The 21,713-nt window shown below is 42.5% G+C and overlaps 1 protein-coding gene across 2 annotated transcripts in view; it reads left to right on the top strand.

Moving 5' to 3' along the window:
* The first annotated feature begins 5,973 nt into the window (after window positions 1-5,973).
* NDUFS8 (NADH:ubiquinone oxidoreductase core subunit S8) overlaps window positions 5,974-21,713 on the top strand; it is a 35,641-nt gene continuing 19,901 nt past the window's right edge. The window contains exons 1-2 of one of the 2 annotated variants that reach the window (XM_069232955.1): window positions 6,008-6,091; window positions 11,428-11,609. The gene's annotated coding sequence lies outside the window, so the exon portion shown is untranslated. Of the gene's footprint in view, window positions 6,092-11,427; window positions 11,610-21,713 lie in introns of both variants that reach the window. The other variant, XM_069232954.1, reaches the window with a different exon arrangement.

Genomic DNA, 21,713 nt, shown 5'->3' with positions numbered 1-21,713 from the left:
CCCACATTATGATTCATCATTGCTGGCATATCTAACTGGTTTTCTGCTATTTGAGTGTACCTCGGCACTTCTTGCATCTGCGTCTGAGGCATCAAAATTTGTGTTGATTCGGCTTGAATCAATGTCGGTCTTTGATAATTCTGTCCTCCCTGCGCCATTAGATTAGAAGTCATTTCTAAATTATGCTCATCATAATAGCGCCTTTGAACCTGTTGCTGGTAATCATTGACAGGTTTCAATTTAGGCACGTCGGGATATATTCTCTGAACTTGTGGTATTTCTAGTGTAAAAGGCATGTCGGGACTACTCTGCCTCTGCGATATTCTCAAATTCGGTGTTACAGTACCCTGTACTGGTTCTGGAGGGGCAGTACTAGTGCCTGGGCCATTTTCGCTTTCCACAGATGGTGGCGGGCGGTCATTTAGCAATTGCATAATGAACTCCTCGTCGTCTGACTCGTCTGACCTTTTCGAATTTCTGTTGTTTTCTCTATCTCTGGACTGACTCCTGTTTGTTTTATAGGTAGCTTTCCTTCCTTCTGTCTCTGCTTCATCAGTAATTGCTGGAAACAATTTAATTCCCTGCAATACGTCTGATCTCCAAACCTTTTGAGTACTATCCCATCTAGCATCCGCTAGTGTCTTTTCTACTTTTCTCACTCTTGTTTCAAATTTCTTCTGTTGTTGCCTTCCCAAATTGCTAATGCTTCAAATTGTGCTGGTCTTGGAGGTACCTTCATGTCGTATAGTGCGAATCTTAGATTCTCCAAACCTCTTAGATTAAACGATCCATGGATAGGGAACGCTACACTTCCATGCTTTTCTGTTAATGTGCACCATTGCTTTAGCCAAAGACATGGTGCGACACCCTTTTCTTCAATCACGATGTAAGCTGGTGTACCCTCAGGCGGTGTTTCCTCTCCTACATTTGCTTTAATATATACATCTCCCCTCAAGGCACTCTTAAATGCTTTGAAAAATTTCATCTTTCCGTCTTTTATTTTCCTTAATAAATGTAATCAATAAGTGACTTTAATTCCCGGAATACTCTTCGCTTGCCTTTCCCCACCAATCGCGCTTCACGAACTGCGTCCAATCCGTGCGCGACCCTTCTTACCAACCAACCTATCCCAGCGCGGCTCCTAGTGACGTCACACCCACACACTGCGGCTGACAAAGTCTTGCGGCTTGTCCTCCTTCATTCAGCTTCACTCAAAACTAATTTCTGCAATATATCGCGAGCACTAACCAAAAAGAAGAATCAACTCTGTCGGTTTACTACAGGAAGGGTAATACAATCGCTTCAGAAACCTTAGGGATTTTTCGCAAACCTCAGCAGTTATTCCATCTTTCTCGGTTTCCCACTTTCGCAAGCAAAATTTGACCCGCAAACTTTACTCTCAACTGATCAATGAACTATTCTAGCGCGCCTTAGAATTCGTCAAATCTCAAAGTCGAAATTTTCTTTCATTCCTCAACATTCGTCCTGACTCGTTGACCACGCCCGATCAACCTATTAAACCGAACAGATTACAACATCAATCAAGTGTCTCATACACTTTTCAACATACTCTGGAGTCTCCTGACCTCGCAGGGCCCGTCTCAACATCAACAACCACGTAGACAATTTTTCCTGCACAAAGCACTACACACATGTGAAGTTGGACGACTTCCCTACTCTCACACTTTGGAGTACCACTCCTCTAAAATTTCAATTGGAGTTCGTAACCCCCTAAAATCCTCGCAACCTTCACAATTCATCTGCGGCATAAGCTTTGCAAGCGCGAAACCCTAACTTCATTCATACCATCACTAGAACCGCCAAAACCATTCTCACACCTCCATTTCCTCCATTCGCAAGCTCCGAGATTCCGGTAAAGTCATTGGGAATTTAGGGCATCATCATCTCTCCAACTTGTTTTATCGAAGAAAATTCTAACTTGACTCCGCCTATTGTTCGGATGGGGTCCCAAAGGGCCAAACCATCAATCTCTTCTACCATCTACTGATAGCGCATCCAGTCTTTATAAATTACCTGTACTTGGACACGCCGGAGGTCGGTGAACCTTTTAACCGAGTTGGGTTCTCCTCATCCAAAAATAGTCAGATCATTCAAATCAATAATCAATAATCATTTTAATCAATACCCAACACTTAATTAATAGATCGAACGACACATTAGGAAACAATAACAATTGGTATTTTGACACACCATGACCTTCCAGTCATGAATAACCACACCAGTTTATTTAAAGTTAATAAATGTATTTCCCTATATTAACAAAGCTAGCATGATATAAGTAAATCTCAAAATCAAATGATATATGTATACGAACATTACTAGCTGTCCATAGCGGCGGAAGAAACGCAATCTATGCAAAATCTGAATTATAATACACTTGGTTATAGCAATGCAAATCACTAATATAAGTAATTGAATTTGACTAATTGCATACATCGGTCAGCATAACAAGATTTCAATTTAGCATGGTGCATTGAGTGAATACCTCAACTAACCTCTAATTAGCATTGGCATGTGGGGCTTCATGCAAAACGAATTTAGTCAACACAGATTTAGAAAACTTCTAGCTTGGGCCCTATCAAAATAAGCAGTTGGTACCTAGGAAGGAAAACACAATGCATAATAAAATTATCCTTTCATATTTACCAAATACAATTAGCATACAAGGAAACGTCTTCGTCCTTCAGGTACCGGTTCGATCAGCATGGGACAGATTTCAAGGGGGCAAAATTAAGGGCAAGTTTCCTTGCGGCAGCAAGGAAAATGGGGCAGGAGTTACTGCATGGGCAAGACGGGGCAACATTAAAGTTAAAGTCTCTAGGGTGAAAATTCTCTAAAGTCTCTTTCTCTGCGACAGAGGAAAGGCATCGAAGATATCGTCTAAGATGGCTTCTTGAATCAGGCTTCAAAATGGCATCAAAGAAAATGGCTGACTTCTCTTTGTCCGGTGGGTTTAAGTAAGAAACATTCCAAATTCTTCAGGGTCTTCCATTGGAGGGTTCATAGGGTGGCTTCAAATTGACCAATGAATAGTGTCTTTCTCCTAGTACTCATTTATGCATAAGGTGTCCTTGGAGCCTTGGAATACAAGTTGCAACAAAGTTTGCCAATTAATTTTATCACACTGTCTTTATTGTCTGCACCTGCAGAAACTGACCTTGCATCAAAAGGGATGAAACCATCCTAGCACGAAACCTTGAGATAAGTGTATTAGTCATCTCTACTGGAAAAATACAGCATTATAATGAAATAGTATGTCTTTGTTAAACAAGTGAAAACCACGCAGTTAAATTTGAGATCAGGCAATTAGGCCAAAGCCTCTGCTGAATTTAAGCTAAGCATATAACAATTTTGACAAGAAAATCATAGAATACATTTGCAATTATGACGGATTACCACATTTGTCAATTCTTCATGATTAATTTAAGCTTGTTTATAATGATGGCGAACTACCCTGTGGGCACAATTTCCCACGTACATTATTTTCTTTGCTAAAATCACACTACCTTATACGATTTTGATTATATGATATATGAATATTTGTGAGACCATCTTTTCTGCGTCATCACTACAAAAAGCTAGTTCATATTTTTTGAACCTGTCCGGAAAGGATGGGCAACGTGGGAATATCAAAATCTGAAGGTGGCATAAAACCTTAGTTCATGGTTTTTGGAAAACCACACTAGCTAGACTTATTTTTAGAATAAAAACTTTTATTTTCAAAATAATCTGAAAAAGTGTCCTTTGTCATCTGTATATTTGCAAGATGCAACAGTCACATTTGAAAAAAACAATAGTAGATTTAGCAGCTAAATGAATGTATTTGCAGTTTCTTTGAATGTGTTGCTGGGAGTCAACATAATGCCAGTGGCTTCATTTCCTGTGTACGTAAAGACTGTGGGGGTCATTCTGACCCCGGCGGTCATGGACCACCGGGGCCAGGGTTGGCGGGAGCACCGCCAACAGGCTGGCGGTGCCCCGCAGGGCATTCTGACCGCTGCGGTTTGGCCGCAGTCAGATGCGGAAAACCGGCGGTCTCCCGCCGGTTTACCGCTGCCCAAATGGATCCTCCATGGCGGCGCAGCAAGCTGCGCCGCCATGGAGAATCTGACAGCCCATACCGCCATCCTGTTCCTGGCGGTTCTCCCGCCAGGAACAGGATGGCGGTATGGGGTGTCTTGGGGCCCCTGGGGGCCCCTGCAGTGCCCATGCCAATGGCATGGGCACTGCAGGGGCCCCCGTAAGAGGGCCCCACTTTGTATTTCAGTGTCTGCTTTGCAGACACTGAAATACGCGACGGGTGCAACAGCACCCGTCGCACCTTCCCACTCCGCCGGCTCCATTCAGAGCCGGCGTCCTCGTGGGAAGGTTGATTTCCACTGGGCTGGCGGGCGGCCTTTTGGCGGTCGCCCGCCAGCCCAGTGGAAATCCCAGAATCACCGCAGCGGTCTGACGACCGCGGTGCGGTGTTCTGGCGGGGGTACTTTGGCGGGCGGCCTCCGCCGCCTGCCAAGGTAAGAATGACCCCCTGTGTCTTTTTGTGACTTATCTGATCCAATAATATGCAAGTTTTTGTGAGGCGTAAACAATATATTTTAATGTTACATTTGGTAATAAATTGGGAGATGTTGGTTTTTACACCTGATTCCTTAATAGTTTCTTAGTATTTTGCAGGGGAGCAATAGGCATCTCATACCCTCAGGATAGAAAACAGTTTGCAATAATTTCATATTTAAGATTATAGTGGTACAATACATGCCACCATTTTATAACTAGAAAATGGTAGATTTTTCAAAAAATATTGGTGGAATGTTTTCCCCAGTGCCTTGTCAGGGGACGTAAGCGCGATATAAATATTTTTAGAATTACAATATATTGAAGCATAGACAGTTTGAGGCAGGAGACACAGCACTGCCAAGTTATTCAGGTCCATGAGTGATATACTGGTCCATTTCCAAGTTGTTGTTTTTTTATTCTATGACTTGTGGTCTTATTTATTCCAATATAAAGCATTTTTAATTCTGTGACTTGTGGTCTTATTTATTCCAATATAAAGCAGGACTACGAGTCCCATAATTCAAAGAATAAAACCTGGACTGGAGCAGCACATCATGTGTTGTCCTGAGAAAATTGGCAGCTATGGAGCCACGTAAAATAAGGCAATTTTTTGCTTTAAAAATCAGGATTACCCCTCCCCCCCACCCCCCACCTGAATCAGGTCTATTGATACGTACAGCGCTGGTAAGTAGGGGGAACCTGCTGGAATTCGCTTCCACCAGCTATCTCTGCGCTAGATCTGGGATAAGAACGGCCTAGGGAAACATGCTGAATTTGTCCTGGTCACTCTCTCGGACACCAGAACGTAATTCAGCAGCGCTGGCATATTGTCTGACGCATTTGTCCCTGTCGTTAATCTCCTACAAGCAGATATTATTTTTTAAATAAAAGTTCCATCTCCTGCCCTCCTGACTCTACCACCTTTCCTTTACCACGCTTTGACCCCCAGTGTATGGGTTCCCAGAGTACGTTTAGTCCAATTCCAGCAGTGGGTCAAGTATGACAGATTACTGCTGCATGTTGGATATTTCCTGATAATCTTAGTTCACACTTAAGACTTTTTTTCAATTATCTTTAGTTTTTCTTTTTTTCTCCCGGATGATGCGACTTTAGCTTTTATGAATCAAGTCATCTCCCCTCACCACGTGCTCCGAAACACCCTCTTGGCGCTTCTTCCGCCCGGCACCGCCCCCTCCCTCCGGAGTCATCCACCAGCAGTCCAATCACAGGACGGCCATGGCGGCGTCCCATCAACGCAGCGGCACTCGCGGACGCCACAGCCAATGAGCGCCACGGAACTGAGTCGACGCTCTATGATTGGTCGAGGTGCTGACGATTCACCAGTCCCAGGACATCTTACATAGTACGAGCCTCCTTCGCCCATCACGACTCTGACAACTTCTCCAGCATTGGCCGTCACGTGACCCGGAAGTACAGCCATTATTGACAGAGGTCGTCCTCCAGAAGGTCCATGAAGAGCATCAGGCGTTGAGCGGGATTGACGGGCTGCGGTGTAAGTACCCGGCAGGGGTCCCCTCAGTGCGGTGCTTTTTAAATCAGACAGCGTCTCCCTAAATAGCTGGACGAGGCTTTCCGAAATGACTTCTTTTTGGAGGCACTTTAGGGTTCATTTTTTGCAGTTCTCGGTCCCTTGTCGTAATTCCTAGTTTTTCACGTGTGTGCGTGAACATGGCCTGGGAATCCGTTAATGTGTTTTGGAGCGCGGTAACTTGGAATCGCGTATTTTAGGAAATGAGCCCTCGTGAAGGAAGTAGTGGGGTCTACGTGTCTTTTTTGCCAGAAGAGAACACCCCTGCCTCTAGCTCTCTGTCACCCATTCCCCCACAGTAGCATTGCTTAATTGGATCAGCTCAGAGCTTGTGACTAGTCTCGGGGTTCAAAGTACGTTTATTTTAGGCAAATGCTCCATAACCAGCGTATCAGTAATACAAGACTCTTAAAAAGCAATTTAAATTGTAGATTTACAATAAAAACTGAAAAAAACCTATTATTTTCCTTCATTATCAAACTGGGTCCTTTGAAATGGTGCGAAGGCATTTCAAATAAGATGATTTAAACGATAGTCCCTCTCATGGCATATCTCTAGGAATGTACATGTGATTAACATAACCACTGATACAAATAATATCATTGAATTTTGCAAACGTCTTCAGCGAGCTCTAAAGTTCTTTTATTGCAAACATCAAATAAATAGAAACCGCAAACGTTAGTGGTACATATATAAGTTGCTCAGGATACTATAGCTGGCTTAACATATTTCCCATCAAGTTTCTGTAATATCCCTGTGACCTTCAGCCGGAATCACACGAGGTAAATAAAGTGTTTGTGTTTTGGAGGAGACTAATGGGTGGGAAGAGACTTCCAACACCTCATTCTCCAGTTTGAGGAGGACGAATGACAACTTGGACCAAAGACTGATGAAGTATTTCCTAACCAAGAAAAATGTCTGTCACAGGACTAAAATAACAAGAATAAAGCGTTGTGACTTTGATAATTATAAATGAGAAGAAACCATTCAGTCTCTGATAATAACTGGTTGTGCTTCAGAAAGGCTTGCAAAAATTCCTGTAAACTCCTGGTTATGGCTAGAGCCTTGATAATTGCTGAATATCAGGTTGAGTTAACAAATTGTTATAAATTCCGTAACACACTGGAGGATCTGCATGTTAAGGAATTGGTGCACAACAGAGGTGACTATAAATGCACGTGCTCCCAAGTGGTTTTTGCCTTCCGCACAGTGACCCAAAGCACCTGCATTTGTTGTGGCACGATTGAACATTTCACAGTGTCTGCAGGAGCAAAATATCAGAGAACACTATTTCTTAGATTAACCCCTCCAGAGAAGGTGGCAAAACATGTCCCAAGATATTTCCATGCATGTGGCCAGACTGCACCACTGTGTCAGAAATTGCCAGAGGCACCATTTCGTCACCCACAACATGGAGCTTCTTGGTGCTTTACTTGTAGATGACAGCAAGATTTACAAGTATGCGGATGATGTACAACTCTACATGACAGTCCCTTCCTCTTCAGGCACCTAACAGCAAATACACCTGCGCATCTTCCAGACCTGGATGAATAACACCTACCTGAAGCTCAGCCTGGCAGCCACAACAGAATTCCTGTTATTTGCCAGGAACAGCAAACAAGAAACAGTTCAAACCTGGTTCAATACTGTGAACTTTGATGGCTTAGAATCGCAATGTTAACCCAATGCCAAGTCCTGTCACTTGGCTTTACTCTGGAGACCAGTCTCGCCTTCAAGGAGCAGATTGCCAAATGAAGATGCATGATACTAGCACACTCTTCTAAAGAAAGTGAAACTGTTTCTTTCAGAAAGCAACTTCAGGACTGCTGTTCTGCCCCTCATACTCTTTCATGTTTATGTTGGTAACACTCTACACTGTGGCCTTTTATACTCCGCACTGCCCCCTTAAGAGAATCTTATACACTGCAGCACATTTCATACAGGGCCTGGAAAAATATAATCATGTAATCCCCATCTTTATGGAGCTTCTTTGGCTCCCCTTACTGGCCCACAGCATCTTCAAAACCAGCTGCATCATTACAACGACATCACAGCCAGTATACCTTCTTATCTTGCAGACATGCACATCACCTCAAGTAGTTAATGGCACTGGCAGCCAGGGCACCATCAGGCTGTAGACAAATAAGTGTGAAAAAGATGCATCCGTCCATCTGTACACCCATGATTTAGAACAATATCCATGTGTTTATAAGAACTGCACCAAAGCTGCTCAACTTTAGGAATAAGTTGACCACAGTACAACAGTTCATTAACTGTCCACAGCCCAGCTACATCTTATTGACTTTGCATTTTTTTATTTATTTTTGTCTTAAATAGTAATGGATCATAAACAAAAGATACAATGTTATCCATATGGGTAGTCCTATATATTGTGCACATTCCATTTTCCTGAGTTCATGTTTTTTGGCCTTCCTATTTGCGGTATGCAAGTTTAAAAATACCCAGAGATAATGCATAATCTGTTCGACTCATATTTTATTTCTTTTATCTTTTAACCGTTGTGATCGTTATGGCAATATCACCTGCATATGCTAGAATCTTAGTTGCATACCTGTTATAAGAGCTGTATCCTTTCTATAGAGAATCTTGCAAATGAAGGGTTATAGATATGTAGCTAACAGTAGATGGGAGCAGGGCAGTCCTGCCTAGTCCTACACTCTATCTTTCAACATTTTGACTCTTGTCCATAATCTTTAATTTGGCTTCAGAATGAGTGTAAATGATCTGCATTGATTATTGAATATATACCAATCTCCATCACTTCCATAACTCCATAAATATATTTATTTAACGCTGTTAAATGCTTTTTCTGCGTCATGCAGGATAGTAGCCCATGGTGGCTCTCCCCTGGCGATTATGTCAAAAAGAGTAATTGCCTGGGTTATATGGTTAGTTTTGCATCTACCGAGTACAAAACCCTGCTGCCATGGCATTACTACCTTCGTAATGATCCGACTGAGATGTCTAGGCATAATTTTTTAATAGACTTACAGATTATTGTTCATTTAAGAGGGTGACATGAGCAGAGATTGGTGGGCTCTTTATGTTTTTTTTGTTTTTCAAGGAGTACTATTGATATTACTGCCCACGACTGTGAGAAAAGTAAGCCTTGGTGGACACCTCTTAGTAGAGGTAAAATAACTGTTACTGTAATAGAGACATTGTATTTGATAGAGTTCAGGAGGAAACTCATTTGGTTTTACTGCTTTTATTTCTTGTATTCTAATGTTGGTATCTAACCCCTTCTTGTCCTTGTTATTTTAAACCTCCAAGTTACACATTGTTCTAATACATATTTATCAGGTCTTGTGGGGGAGTTTTGCACCCTTGTTAAGTCCTGAAGCACTTGGATAGTCTCCCCTAAATCGTGCACCATAAATAACACTGTTCTCATTCTGTCTTTTTATTTCTTGATGTGTTTAATCTCGTTTTTAGGACTACCACCTTCCCATACTCTTGATTTATTCATATTTCTGAATTGTGTTAAGTGTATTTCTCTGTACCGCCTTAGTGTAAAAGTTGCAGGTGTGTGCTTTTATAACTGCAGTGTTTTTTTTTAAAATTTTTTTTTTTAAAGTTGTTCCAAAATTATCTTTCTTGATGATAACGTTTGTTTGGTTTCTAGCTCTGCTATTTCTAAATAGAAGTCGTCCGTCTAGGCTTGCAAGAGCTATTGTTTCTTAATTGTATAGCTCAGAACGTATCACACACTATATGTGATTCCGAAGAATGTCTTAGGATATTTTTGCAGCTGTGCCCTAAATAGCATATCAACAGGTGCTAGAAAGAAATCCATCTTGTATGTTTGTTTTTGAATGTGTGAATATAATGTGTAGCCCGCAAAAACATGTTAAGCTATCTAGCCACACAAGTCTATTAATTACATTTCTAACTTTGTTTCTTCCCCCTTATAATTCTTTGAAAAATTTGCGTTAAGTTGTAACCAAAATCACCGCAGGCAATTACTGGAGCAGGCCATTATGCTAATTCTATGGCTAGATATTTGTAAACCTCCGGGTCATCATCAGACCTTAAACTGAATGTAAGGTAAACTAGTTTGTCCCAGTAATGATTTCTACGATTGACAGTCTTCCCACGCAATCAGTAGCCTTTTTCCACATTTGCAGCGATTTTGTTTGGCTAAAATTACCACCTGATGAATAGAGGCTTGGGGTGATAGCTAGCTGATATTTTATTTGAATACAATATGTGTTTTCTGTATACCGATCAGATTTGAATATCTTTTTTCTTCTGTAAGCAACTTTTTTTTTTCTTCAGCTCTGTAACAGTTAGTGTTAATATTCTGAAGTTATCTTTGACCACTGTTTATGGCGAGCACGCAAGCACTGCTTTTCTGACATGTTGTTATCTATTTGGGCTGTTAACGTGACCACCGCACGCCTATTACTTTATCTCGTTCATGGGCTTGCCTTTAAAAAATCCTTTATCATTGGTAAATGCTTTATGTTTGTCCCTCCTTGAGGAGGTTTTGTTGCCGCCTTGGCCATCGACCCTGTTACATGGCTAATTGCACTTTTGCCGATACGTTTGCCTGCCAGCAAACTTCTTTTTCCTTTTGTCTCTCCTTCATGCTCGTGGCGCTTTAAATTGACTTGCTTATGTGAAACTGTTTTACTTTTTGTTTTCAATTTATATGGCAAGAAAAGTCTGGTAATAGCATTAACTCGAGCAAATGCAAGACACATTGCATTGTAAATGCTTGTCTCAGTACTAGCCATTTGTTTACGTGTGCACTTGCTTATAGGTGAGCACAACCATATTAGTAAAGCTAATTGCTGAAAGGAATATATTTTTCTAGACGTGAAACTGATGGCTGAAGTGAAATGCATTGAGTTACTGATCCATTTTACTGTTCAGTCTAACATGTCGATCACAAGTTTGTGTAAAGAGCTTGAACACTGCCTAAAACAAAGATGCAGTAAGGCCTCCATTGGTCACGCATACCAAATTTACTCACAATTAACCTCACGTAATAGACAACATTTTCTTACCTTTTTAGAGTTGGGCATTCACTTTTGCGATGTCTCTGAGCTTTTCTGGCGCTCCATCTAAAATGAGAAGCTGAGACTGGGGCAAATTGGCAGCATTTTCTTATTGAATTATGGCCCGCGTTTAAAAAATGTGTTCTGTGGGTATTCAGTGCCACCAAACCAACCAGGGCTACTAATCTTTGCTCTCACTTAACGCTTATGACCTTTCATGTAGGATGAAAAGCCCCTCTCTCACAATCTTTCATGCTTGTCATTTCGTTTAATAAGCTTGCAAGATGCCTTAACTCATCATCGTATGTCAAGTCGTCAATGAGGGACAAAGTTTCCGTGTATTCCGTTTTGCCTTCAACGTGTCATGGATGCCCTCTTTCAGGCTGTCATACCAGTGCATGTTCTTAGCCCCGAGATAGACATGCATAAACATCTGCAGAAGAAAGGAAACTAGAAAGGTACTTTTCACTCAATTGCTTTTGGCTTTTCTCATAGTGGCATAGGAGCAGGGGTTTGAAATAGACAGTTTTACCAGAGACATTTTTGCATAGTGAAAATTACTAACTGTATCCTGGACCCATCTAATCAACACGTGCACACCTGTGTATTTTAGTTTTAATTATGAACTAATGTGAAATGTTTGTATTCGTATTGGCACCATAATATTCGATGACTTAACATTATTACAATGAATAACATTTTTAAAATCAAACACTGTAGTTCTCAATTTTACAAAATACAAATATATTCTAATTTATTTATGGTCGTCAGAAACTGCAGTTGTGTGTTGGCAAGCTCTATTTAAGACGCAATATTGTTACTGATTTACTAAGCTGTTATTAATATAAATGTATGTCTATTTCTTGTGGAGTTTTGTAGAGGGCTGTCTGTTTTCTTTGAGCAAATGTTGAGAGCTACCATGTGCCAGAGTCAGAGCATAAGGCAGATAAGGTCGAATCGGTATGGTGGTTGCTCAGTCTGATATTCTTCATAGCAGTTCCAGCACACACGAAGTTTGGTTGAAGAAACCTGTAACTGTTTAGTTTTCAGGCTCCGCATTTATTTGGATAGTGCCCTGAGATTTTAGCTCTGAGTGTTCCAAAGTTTATAGTCTTGAACCCAGTTACATTCTTCTAATAGGATTTTCCAGTTTTTGTGTGTCCTTGGGAGTATTGGCAGACCAGAACCATTTATGGCAATGTGTACGCTGTGTTGGGACAACCTTTTTAGAAGTTGTCCCACAATGCCTGTACATCAGAGATTAATACTCGTGACGGATTTGGAACACCAGTGCATACTTTGGAAGCAGCAACCCTATATCATAAAGTCCTCTTGGTTCAGAAATGTAGCTTGGAAGTCACGGGCCCTCATTCAGTCAGAGGGAAATGCACACTTAGACTGTTGTTGGGGAAGCAAAAAATACAGCAATCAATGGGGCCCCTCAGAACTCTGGGCGTCAGTGCACTGTACCTACTGCACCAGTGGTAGCTATGCCCCTGTCTGGGTTTAAAAGTCCTCTGAATCTGCAAGAAGTTATCACAAGCAGTGAAATATCTACTTTCATATAAAATACAAGCTTTGGATGATGCCAGTAGGACTTGCTTATAAGTGAAAATGCCTCGACACAAATTGGTGACACAAGACAATGTGTGGGACAAAGCAAAGATGAGTAGTGGGGGAGATCAAGATTAGGGAACAAAGTAAATCGCGGGTACCACACGTCAGTAATTTCAGGAACGCTGAAACTAAATCCAGCAAGACCAATTGATATATTATGTGTTTGGCCTTAGGTTCAGAGTTGCTTCCTCAAACTACTTACCCAGCACTAATCCCCAGAGATAGGCGAACCACTAAAAGCTCGAACCTGAAGCCTGGCTCTGGCCTAGCTCAAGGTCGTGTTGGTACCTTCAGCCAACAACGAGCCAAGCTTTCGTGTGGCTTCTGCCTGCCTCTTGCCTGTATCCTGGAAGGGGCGTTACGGCCAGAGCTGTCAACGTTAGAAGTGGGGAATCATATTTGAGTCTCCGTCTCTGCTCAAAATTATGTGATTCTTGGCAAATCATTTAATCTCTCCAATGCTAAAAACGAGTGATAACCTTGTGTAATGTAGCTGGTTCTCATGTAAAACTCTCCAGTACGTTTGGGTAGAGATTGTGTTATATAAAAACTGTAGAAAAGTACACGAGGGAAAAACAAAGCCTTAACATAAGGAAAGACAAATGGATACCCATTTCCTGGCTGATTTGTATAAAGTGGCACCTGAAAACCTGGATAAATTGTGGCTTCCCCGGTTAAATTGTGTGAGCTTAGGCAATTTTCTTTTTTTATTGCAGCAAAACTATTTTCTTCATTATCGTGTATGAAAGCACTCAAATATGTGAGTTCAGATTACCGGTTGTACAAAACCCTATTGTGTTTTATTTAACATACTATGTTTCTGTAGGACAACCGTGGCCATGCACTGGCTCTACATGACAATTATCTTGCTTCTTAGTTTAATAACAGTTCACGTTTTAAAACTTTCCCTTTTAATAAAGAACTTCTAAGTGTATTGCCTTAATGTGACGTATTAATGTCAAAGCTTAAAACTTTTTCTAAAAATTTCAGACTATATCATATCTTACGTAATGTTTGGTGTATGATATACATAGCAAACATTTTTAGGGCTCATGGACGGGCTCTAAGATCTGCACCAGAGGCTCTTCCTGTTAATTTGGTGGCTCTCCCATCTCTACTAATCCCCAGTACAGAAATATCAAATAAATCCTACAGAGTTTCACATTGTTTCCTTGGTTTTAAGATGCCTGGTCACAAGTGTCTCAGTCGCCTTTTCTAATAAAACAAAGTGCTTCATTCCACTTTTCTTTGGTGTTTGTTGCTTCAGAGTAAAGTCCTTTAAATATATGTAGTTCCCTGCGATTGCAAAATCAGGTAGCCACTCGGAGTCTTTTTTTTTTTTTTTTTTTTCTCGGTGTCCAAACACTTAAGAACGGCAGCACTTACTATTTCTACAAAATATGAGGGAACTAATGTGTAAATATGCAACGGACGAAGCTGTAATTGCTTTCAGAATCTGTCACGTCCTACATAACCAAAAGCAGATACCAAGCAAAGCATACCCGATCCCACAAGATTACCCATAAACCTAAAAGGCAATCCACTTGGGTTATGAGTGCTCCCCTATGGATCTCATTGAGCACATACGAGAATCCAGCAAAATCCAAGAGCCTGCACGGGTTTGAAAACGTTCCCTTTACTGAGGAGCTTTTACCACTGACACAACTGAGGCATTGGACATGGAGACTGTCCTTTTCCTTTGAAGTCAGACATTTTGTATGCATGCATATATCTGCCAAGTTAAGGTTTTATTCTGCTTTTACTGTCATGGCATATACTTGCACTAAACATTTTAAAAAAAAAAATTGCGCAGCTTGCCGAGGCCTGACAACTGGCTCTGCCAATGGTTGTTTGAAAACCAGAAACTTAAGATGTAAGTACCAACTTTAGATATTGATATATGAGAATTACCATTGGCTTTGTGAATTGTAAATCACATTTGCTTGCTTTCTATTTGCTGGCTGTATTTGTTTTAGGCTGTCCAGCTCAAGTTTGTCCCTTCCCCAAACCTTATTTACTTTATTCGTCCACCAGTTCTTGATTTCTGTAAACAGGCCTTTTAAATATTTTTCTTGTCACATTTGCAGTGCATTCAAAGACAGATGTCGAATGTCAGACTCTCTCTTCAAGGGGACTTGGTGTTTACTTTTCTTTCTCTGACTTCAACGTTATAGGATTTATGTGACAATCATGCTGGGGGAAGTGTTTGAGGAAGGCTGTACAATGTTATCTTTTTTTTTTTTCTAGCACACAACAAAATTGAATTGCCTGTAAATGAACTGTGCGTATATTCCAGATTTAGAAAAGTCCAAACAAAGCACATTTTTTGGTAATTCTGAAGTGTGGTGGAAACAAATATTTCAAAAGGATCAAAACAAATCCATACAGTTTGTGCGGGGGTATACATTTATCAGTAAAATTGTACGTCTGTGCGAATGTAATGGTGATTTCAACTGAAGATGTGTTGTCTGTAATGGAAGTGTACTACCACACCAGGCATATTTCACTCTACTCTGCACCACTCCTCGTCACTGCTCTCTACTCTGCACTGCTCCACTATAGACCACAGCACTGCACTCTGCGCCACTGCACTCTACTCTGTTCTGCAGTATTCTACTGTGCACCGCCCTACTCTCTGCCAATGCACTCCACACCACTCCAGTCTAGGCCACACCACTCTACTGTGCACAGCTCTACTGGGTGCCACACTTCACTCTATGCTACTGCACTTTGGCAATGCACTCTCTGCCAATGCAATGTACTCTGTACCAATCCACTCTACACCCCTGCACTCTGCCAATCCACTGTACGCCACTTTACGCCATTACTCTAAGCTACTCTTCCCTGCTATGCTCCATTCTCCAGACTCCTCGCCATCGCTAACTGGATGACAGCAAGCCACCTCAAATTGAACTCCGAAAAAAACGAGATCATAATCTTCGGTCCCAACAAGACAGCATGGAACGACTCTTGGTGGCCCACCACCCTTGGACCACCCACGCACGCAATCTCTGCATGATACAGGACTCATCTCTCTCCATGACTCCGCAAATCAGCGCCATATCATCCTCCTGCTTTAACACCCTTCTCATGCTACGCAAGACTTTCAAATGGATTCCTTTAGAAACCAGAAGAACGGTCACCCACGTCCTCATAAGCAGCAGACTGGACTATGGCAACGCCCTCTACGCTGGGACCACAGCCAAGCTTCAGAGAAAACTCCAGCGCATCCAGAACGCAGCCGCACGTCTCATCCTCAACCTCCCTCGCCACGACCACATCTTCGCCCACCTCAGATCCCTACACTGCCTGCCCATCAACAAAAGGATCATTTTCGAAATCCTTGTCCACGCTCACAAAGCCCTCCACAACACCGGACCGGCCTACCTCAACAAACGAATCAACTTCCACAAACCAACTCGACAGCTCTGCTCCGCCGACCTCGCCCTCGCTACAGTCCCCCACATCCAACGCACCACCTCCGGTGACAGATCTTTCTCCCACCTCGCCGCCAAAACCTGGAACTCCCTCCCCACCAACCTACGCAAGACCCAGGACCTCCTAACCGTCAGAAAGCACCTCAAAACATGGCTCTTTGAGCAGAAACCCCCCACCTCCACCGCCTTAGACCCTACCGGGTGAGTAGTGCGCTTAAGAAATTTATTTGATTTATTGATTGATTCTTCTCTCCAACACTCCAGTCTGTGCCACTTCACTCTACTCTGAAACAGTCTACGTCGCTGCACTCTGCTGTGCACCACTCAACTCTATGTCACTTGATTTCTGCAACACTGCACTTTACGGACTCTGCAACTCTGCCTCTGAGCTCTCTGCCACTTTACTCTGCACTACTGCACTCTATACCTCTGCACTTCACGGAACTCCACTCTATGCCGCTATACTGTACTCTGCACCACTCTACACATTGCCATTCTACTCTGCACTGCTCTAAGCCAATGCTCTGTATGCCACTCTGTTCTGCATCACTGCTCTCTGCACCACTATATTCTGCACCACTGCACTCTATGCCACTACACTCTGCTGTTAGCCACTATGCCATTTCACTCCACTCTACACCACTGCAGTCTACAACACTACACCACTGCAGTATACAATACTCTCCACCACTGCAGTATACAATACTCTCCACCACTGCAGTCTACAATACTCTCCACCACTGCAGTCTACAATACTCTCCACCACTGCAGTCTACAATATTCTGCTCTGCAAAACTGCGCTCTACGCTACTCTACTCTGCATCACTCCACTCTACCCCACAGAACTGTGCAGTATTCCACTCTGTGCCACTGCACTGTATGCCACTACATTCTACACCACTATACTCAGCAACACTGCACTGTGCACCAATCTACTCTACACTACTACATTCTTTGCCACTGCAGTCTACGCCACTCTACTCTACATCACTTCACTGTGCAGTACTCCACAATCTACCCAACTGCACTGTATGCCACTGCACTCTGAGGCACTATCCTCTCCACCACTCTATGACACTCTAATTTGGGGCCTGGGCGCTGAGTTTTTTAGCCTGTGAGTGCGTACTGTTGCAAGTGTGGGCTGGTGGGTGCCTGGAGTGTAGGTGCGTACGTTGGTATTTCACCACTGTGCTACTGAATAATTGGTTTTGAGGTGATGGATTGACTGGTAACACTTGCACTCATGGTAGCATTACAGGTTTGGTTGCTGCCTGGTGTTGTGGGTGGGTGTTTGGTGGTGAGCCATTGTGCTGCTGGTATTGTTGAGGAAATGGGGTAAGGGTACCTGGTGTTGAAGGGGTGGGCATTTGAGTGCCTGGTGTTGAAGATATGATTAGTGTTCCTTATTACTAAAGGGTGGTGGGTGAGGGATACTTGGGATTGAGCCAATGTGCTTATGTGTACTTTTTATTGAGGAAGTAAGTCTGAGTGTACTTGGCGTTTGGGTAGTGGTATATTGGATGCTTGGTGTTTTTATTTTTTCTTCTTGTGGCTGGTGGATAGATGTTTGGTGCTGATTGTGCTGGTTAGGTGGGTGGCTCGATATCGAGACAGTGGCTTGAGGTTGTGAAGTGGACTACTAGGTAATTTGAGCTGTGGAGAACTGGCACCTAACATTCCAGATCACAGCAACTTTGAATGTCTGGTGTTTGGGGTTGAGCCAACGGGCTGCTGGATTATTGGTGTTGAGGCTGTGGGCTGGTGGGTTCTTGGTGTTGAGGGGTTTGACTGGAGGAATACTGTGTTGTGAGGTTGAGTTGATGGGTATTTGGTGGTGTTAAACCAGAGGTTTCTTGACATTTAGGTGTGGGTTACTTAATGCTTGGTGTTGATGTCATGGCCAAATGGGTTTTGCTAACAAACAAACATACACTGTTCCAAGGTAGAAAAGAGAACACAGGGAAGTCCTATTGTTTGAAGCAAGAGCCCTCACACATCCACATGGATGTCATGCTTCATCATTGGGCCTGCTTCTCGTCAGACCGGCGCTGCAATGTCTGATGGGCTCCCCACAAGGGGGGCTCTTTGCCGGAGATCTTTTCTCAGTGTTTTGGTGCCGTAAACAGAGATATAGGCACGGAATAGATAGGAAAGAAAAAGAATACAATTGGCTCAAAACCAAACACAAAACAATTATTTGTTGATCCAAAGAGGGTCTTGGCCAAGGTTAAAACAAAAAGGAGAGTGGGGAATGAGATAATGCTCATTCACTCTCTGAATTGCATCAAAAAACAAGGGGAGGGAACAGGGATGTGGAATTCCTATCGCCCGACGCCCGGGACATCTTGTTTGGGGTCAAGGGCAACAAGTTTTTATGTTTACTTTGTCCTTGGGACAAGTAGGCCCAACCCTCTGCAGCACAAACCCTTTGGCTGCCTGTTTACAGAGAGTGGAACTCTCTCCAGTTGAGGTAATGTGTTTCCAAAAGATAAATCTGTTCGAACTTGTATTTATGGTTCATTATTTGAAAGCCTTCATTATTAGGGTGAGTGCTGTAAATAAATGTTTTAAGGTCACACTTCACTACTGACGTTGGTTCCAGTACAAAAAAAAAGTGTATACACATGTTGGAAAAGTTTAGGCTATGAGGCTAAGTATAATGCTCCCAGAAAGCTCTCTGATTAGATGCAAATGAAGTGTCATTTAGTAAAATGTGTTGATGCATGCTAGTATTTCCCAAGTAACCATTTTCAACACGATTATGGGAAGCATAAACAAACACTGACAAAGCCAACTGATCTGACATATTTTTATAAGTCTATTAGTTTCATCAATGCGTGTCTTGTTTTGACATGGCTTTTGTAACACTTTATTGTGGTGGGAGCTACCAGGTCCTCAACATTGTAACAAACGCTGGCAAAAAAAAACCACAAATGTTTTTGAACTCTAAAAGCACACGTGGCATAACAAAGGACCCGCAGCCGCCCTCCAGGGGGCCCCTTCAGCACAGCACCTGCCCTGAGTGAGTCTGGAGAGGGGGCTCCTCCATGTTCTTTGCAAAGGGGCACCCTCCAGTTTCGTTAAGTCACTGATTGCCACTGTAGTTCCTGACACTGAACAAAACTACTTTGTGTGCCAATATGCTCCTTGTGGAACAGCAGAATGCGATCACTCACAGTAAAGCCAGCCGAAAGAGAGAGAAATAGAAGTTTAATAAAAACAAAATGTCTTTGTTAACACCAGACCTAATTAGGGACCAAGACCCACATGTAGGTAGCTTTTTGCATGTCGCAAACAGCGACTTTCGCTGTTTGCGACGTGCAAAAAGCACATTGCGATGCACAAACCCAGTTTTGCGATTCGGTAACCTGGTTAACAAATCGCAAAACGTGTTTGCGACTCGCAGTTAGGAAGGGGTGTTCCCTTCCTAATTGCGACTTGCAGTGCAATGTAGGATTGTTTTGTGACCGCGAACATGGGCGCAAACCAATCACAGTTTGCACCCATTTCAAATGGGTGCTAACACTTTCGCAAAAGGGAAGGGGTCCCCATGGGACCCCTTCCACATTGTGAATGTCACTGTAAACATTTTTTCAGAGCAGGCAGTGGTCCTGGGGACAACTGCCTGCTCTGAAAAAAATGAAACAAAAACGTTTCATTTTTCGTTTTTGTAATGCATCTCGTTTTCCTTTAAGGAAAACGGGCTGCATTACAAAAAAAAAAAAGCTTTATTGAAAAGCAGTCACAGACATGGTGGTCTGCTGTCTCCAGCAGGCCACCATCCCTGTGAGGGCCGCCATTCGCAAGGGGGTCGCAAATTGCGACCCACCTCATGATTATTCATGAGGTGGGCATTTGCGAAGCCCTTGCGAATCACATATGGTGTCAGGGACACCATCCTACATTCGGATTTGCGGGTCGCAAATCTGAACCTACCTACATGTGGCCCCAAATTCTTAAAGAAAGTCACAAAAGTGCACCCATGGTATATGTCGTACCCATATAAAATATTTGTGAACTGTATTTTAGCATGGGTAAATAAGCATGTGTAGATTTGCTCATGTGAAAATCTATTGAGCATTTGCAAGTTCATTTTCCCTCCAGCCACTTTCTTCCCAACCCTGGAAGAAGTTCTAATTCTGCCATTGTCAGGAGTAAATGTCCAACCTTTCTTAATATGGGAAAATATTAGAGAGGAGCTGGTGAAAATCATAAAGCATGCAGGTTAGTAGGTTTGCAGACTCAAAGGCATTCCAGCCCTGGAACTATTGCTTACTGCTTCCTCCAGCCCCAGTTTGCAGATCTGCAGAAAGGTGGCAAAATAAGGAAATTGCTACAGTAGGGATTGAAACTGCAAGTATTCAAGCCCTACTATGGTAGTAGCCCTGGCATAATCAGAGAGGCTATTATCAGAGCTCTTACATAATGAGATTGCTGCCATAGTTTGTCGCCACACTACATGGCACCAAAGGGACAAGTAGATCTTTTTACAGGACAAGTAGATTTGAGAAGCAACCTGTCCCCTGGACAAGTAGATATTTTAATAAATTCCACACCCCTGAGGGAACTACCTTACAGCCCCTTTAATGGGTAAACAGGTTCACGTCTCAAGGGTCCATACGGATCCAATGACACTTCTTCAGGATCAGATAACTCAATACTTCTAAATTTTACATATGGACCTCAATCGGTCTCCAGCTGTCAGTTTCAACGTCTCCGGTCACTTACAGGAATAAACGGCACATCAGGCTAGTCATATGTAAAGGTCAACCTGTGAAACAACAGACCTAGGGTAAACAACTGTAACCCAATGAATCTAATATCATAAACTTTATGAACGCAAGGAAGTGTGATACTCAGTGAATCAAACGGTGCTGGCGTGCTCTCTGGTAGCGTGCAATTTAGAGATGTATTCCTTACCGTCCCCCATTATGGATCAGGCTCCAGAGGAAACCACGGACCAGGAGACTAGCACAAATACTATAATGATAATAAAAACAATGTATATATGTCTTTTATTACACAAGTGTAATGACACGGGATCCTCCAAACTCAATAACAGGGTTGGTCTAAAACCAAAACTAATTAAACTTAAGTCACGGTCACTCCGAGATTATCATTGGGTGCAGCTGTAAGGCATGGCTGCCCAAATCTTGACTCAAACACACATCAACATCTGGGCCCTTTCTAACAAACAGTTCATCCATTAAAAAAAGGTTGTGAAGAAGATTCAACCAATTGCCAAGGACTGCATAAGTCATTCGCTCAAGCAGATGTAACAAGTGTTAAAATGGAAAGAGTATGATGTCAAACCTGATAGATTCGACAAACAACAAAAAGCCCTGAAAAGTGTGAAATCAAATAGGCTTATTGAAGACCCAGTGGAAGGGGCAACTCCTTATCTCTCATATAAAAACGTATTCACGTGAGAAACTACTAAACCTCTAGTAGAAGGCCTGCCCCAAGCGGAGTTACTGTACTCATACAGTGAACGCTACCGGGGAAGGC

This window comes from Pleurodeles waltl, chromosome 4_2 (assembly GCF_031143425.1).
Source record: "Pleurodeles waltl isolate 20211129_DDA chromosome 4_2, aPleWal1.hap1.20221129, whole genome shotgun sequence".
NCBI lineage: Eukaryota > Metazoa > Chordata > Amphibia > Caudata > Salamandridae > Pleurodeles > Pleurodeles waltl.
This window is presented reverse-complemented; position numbering and strand designations above follow the sequence as displayed.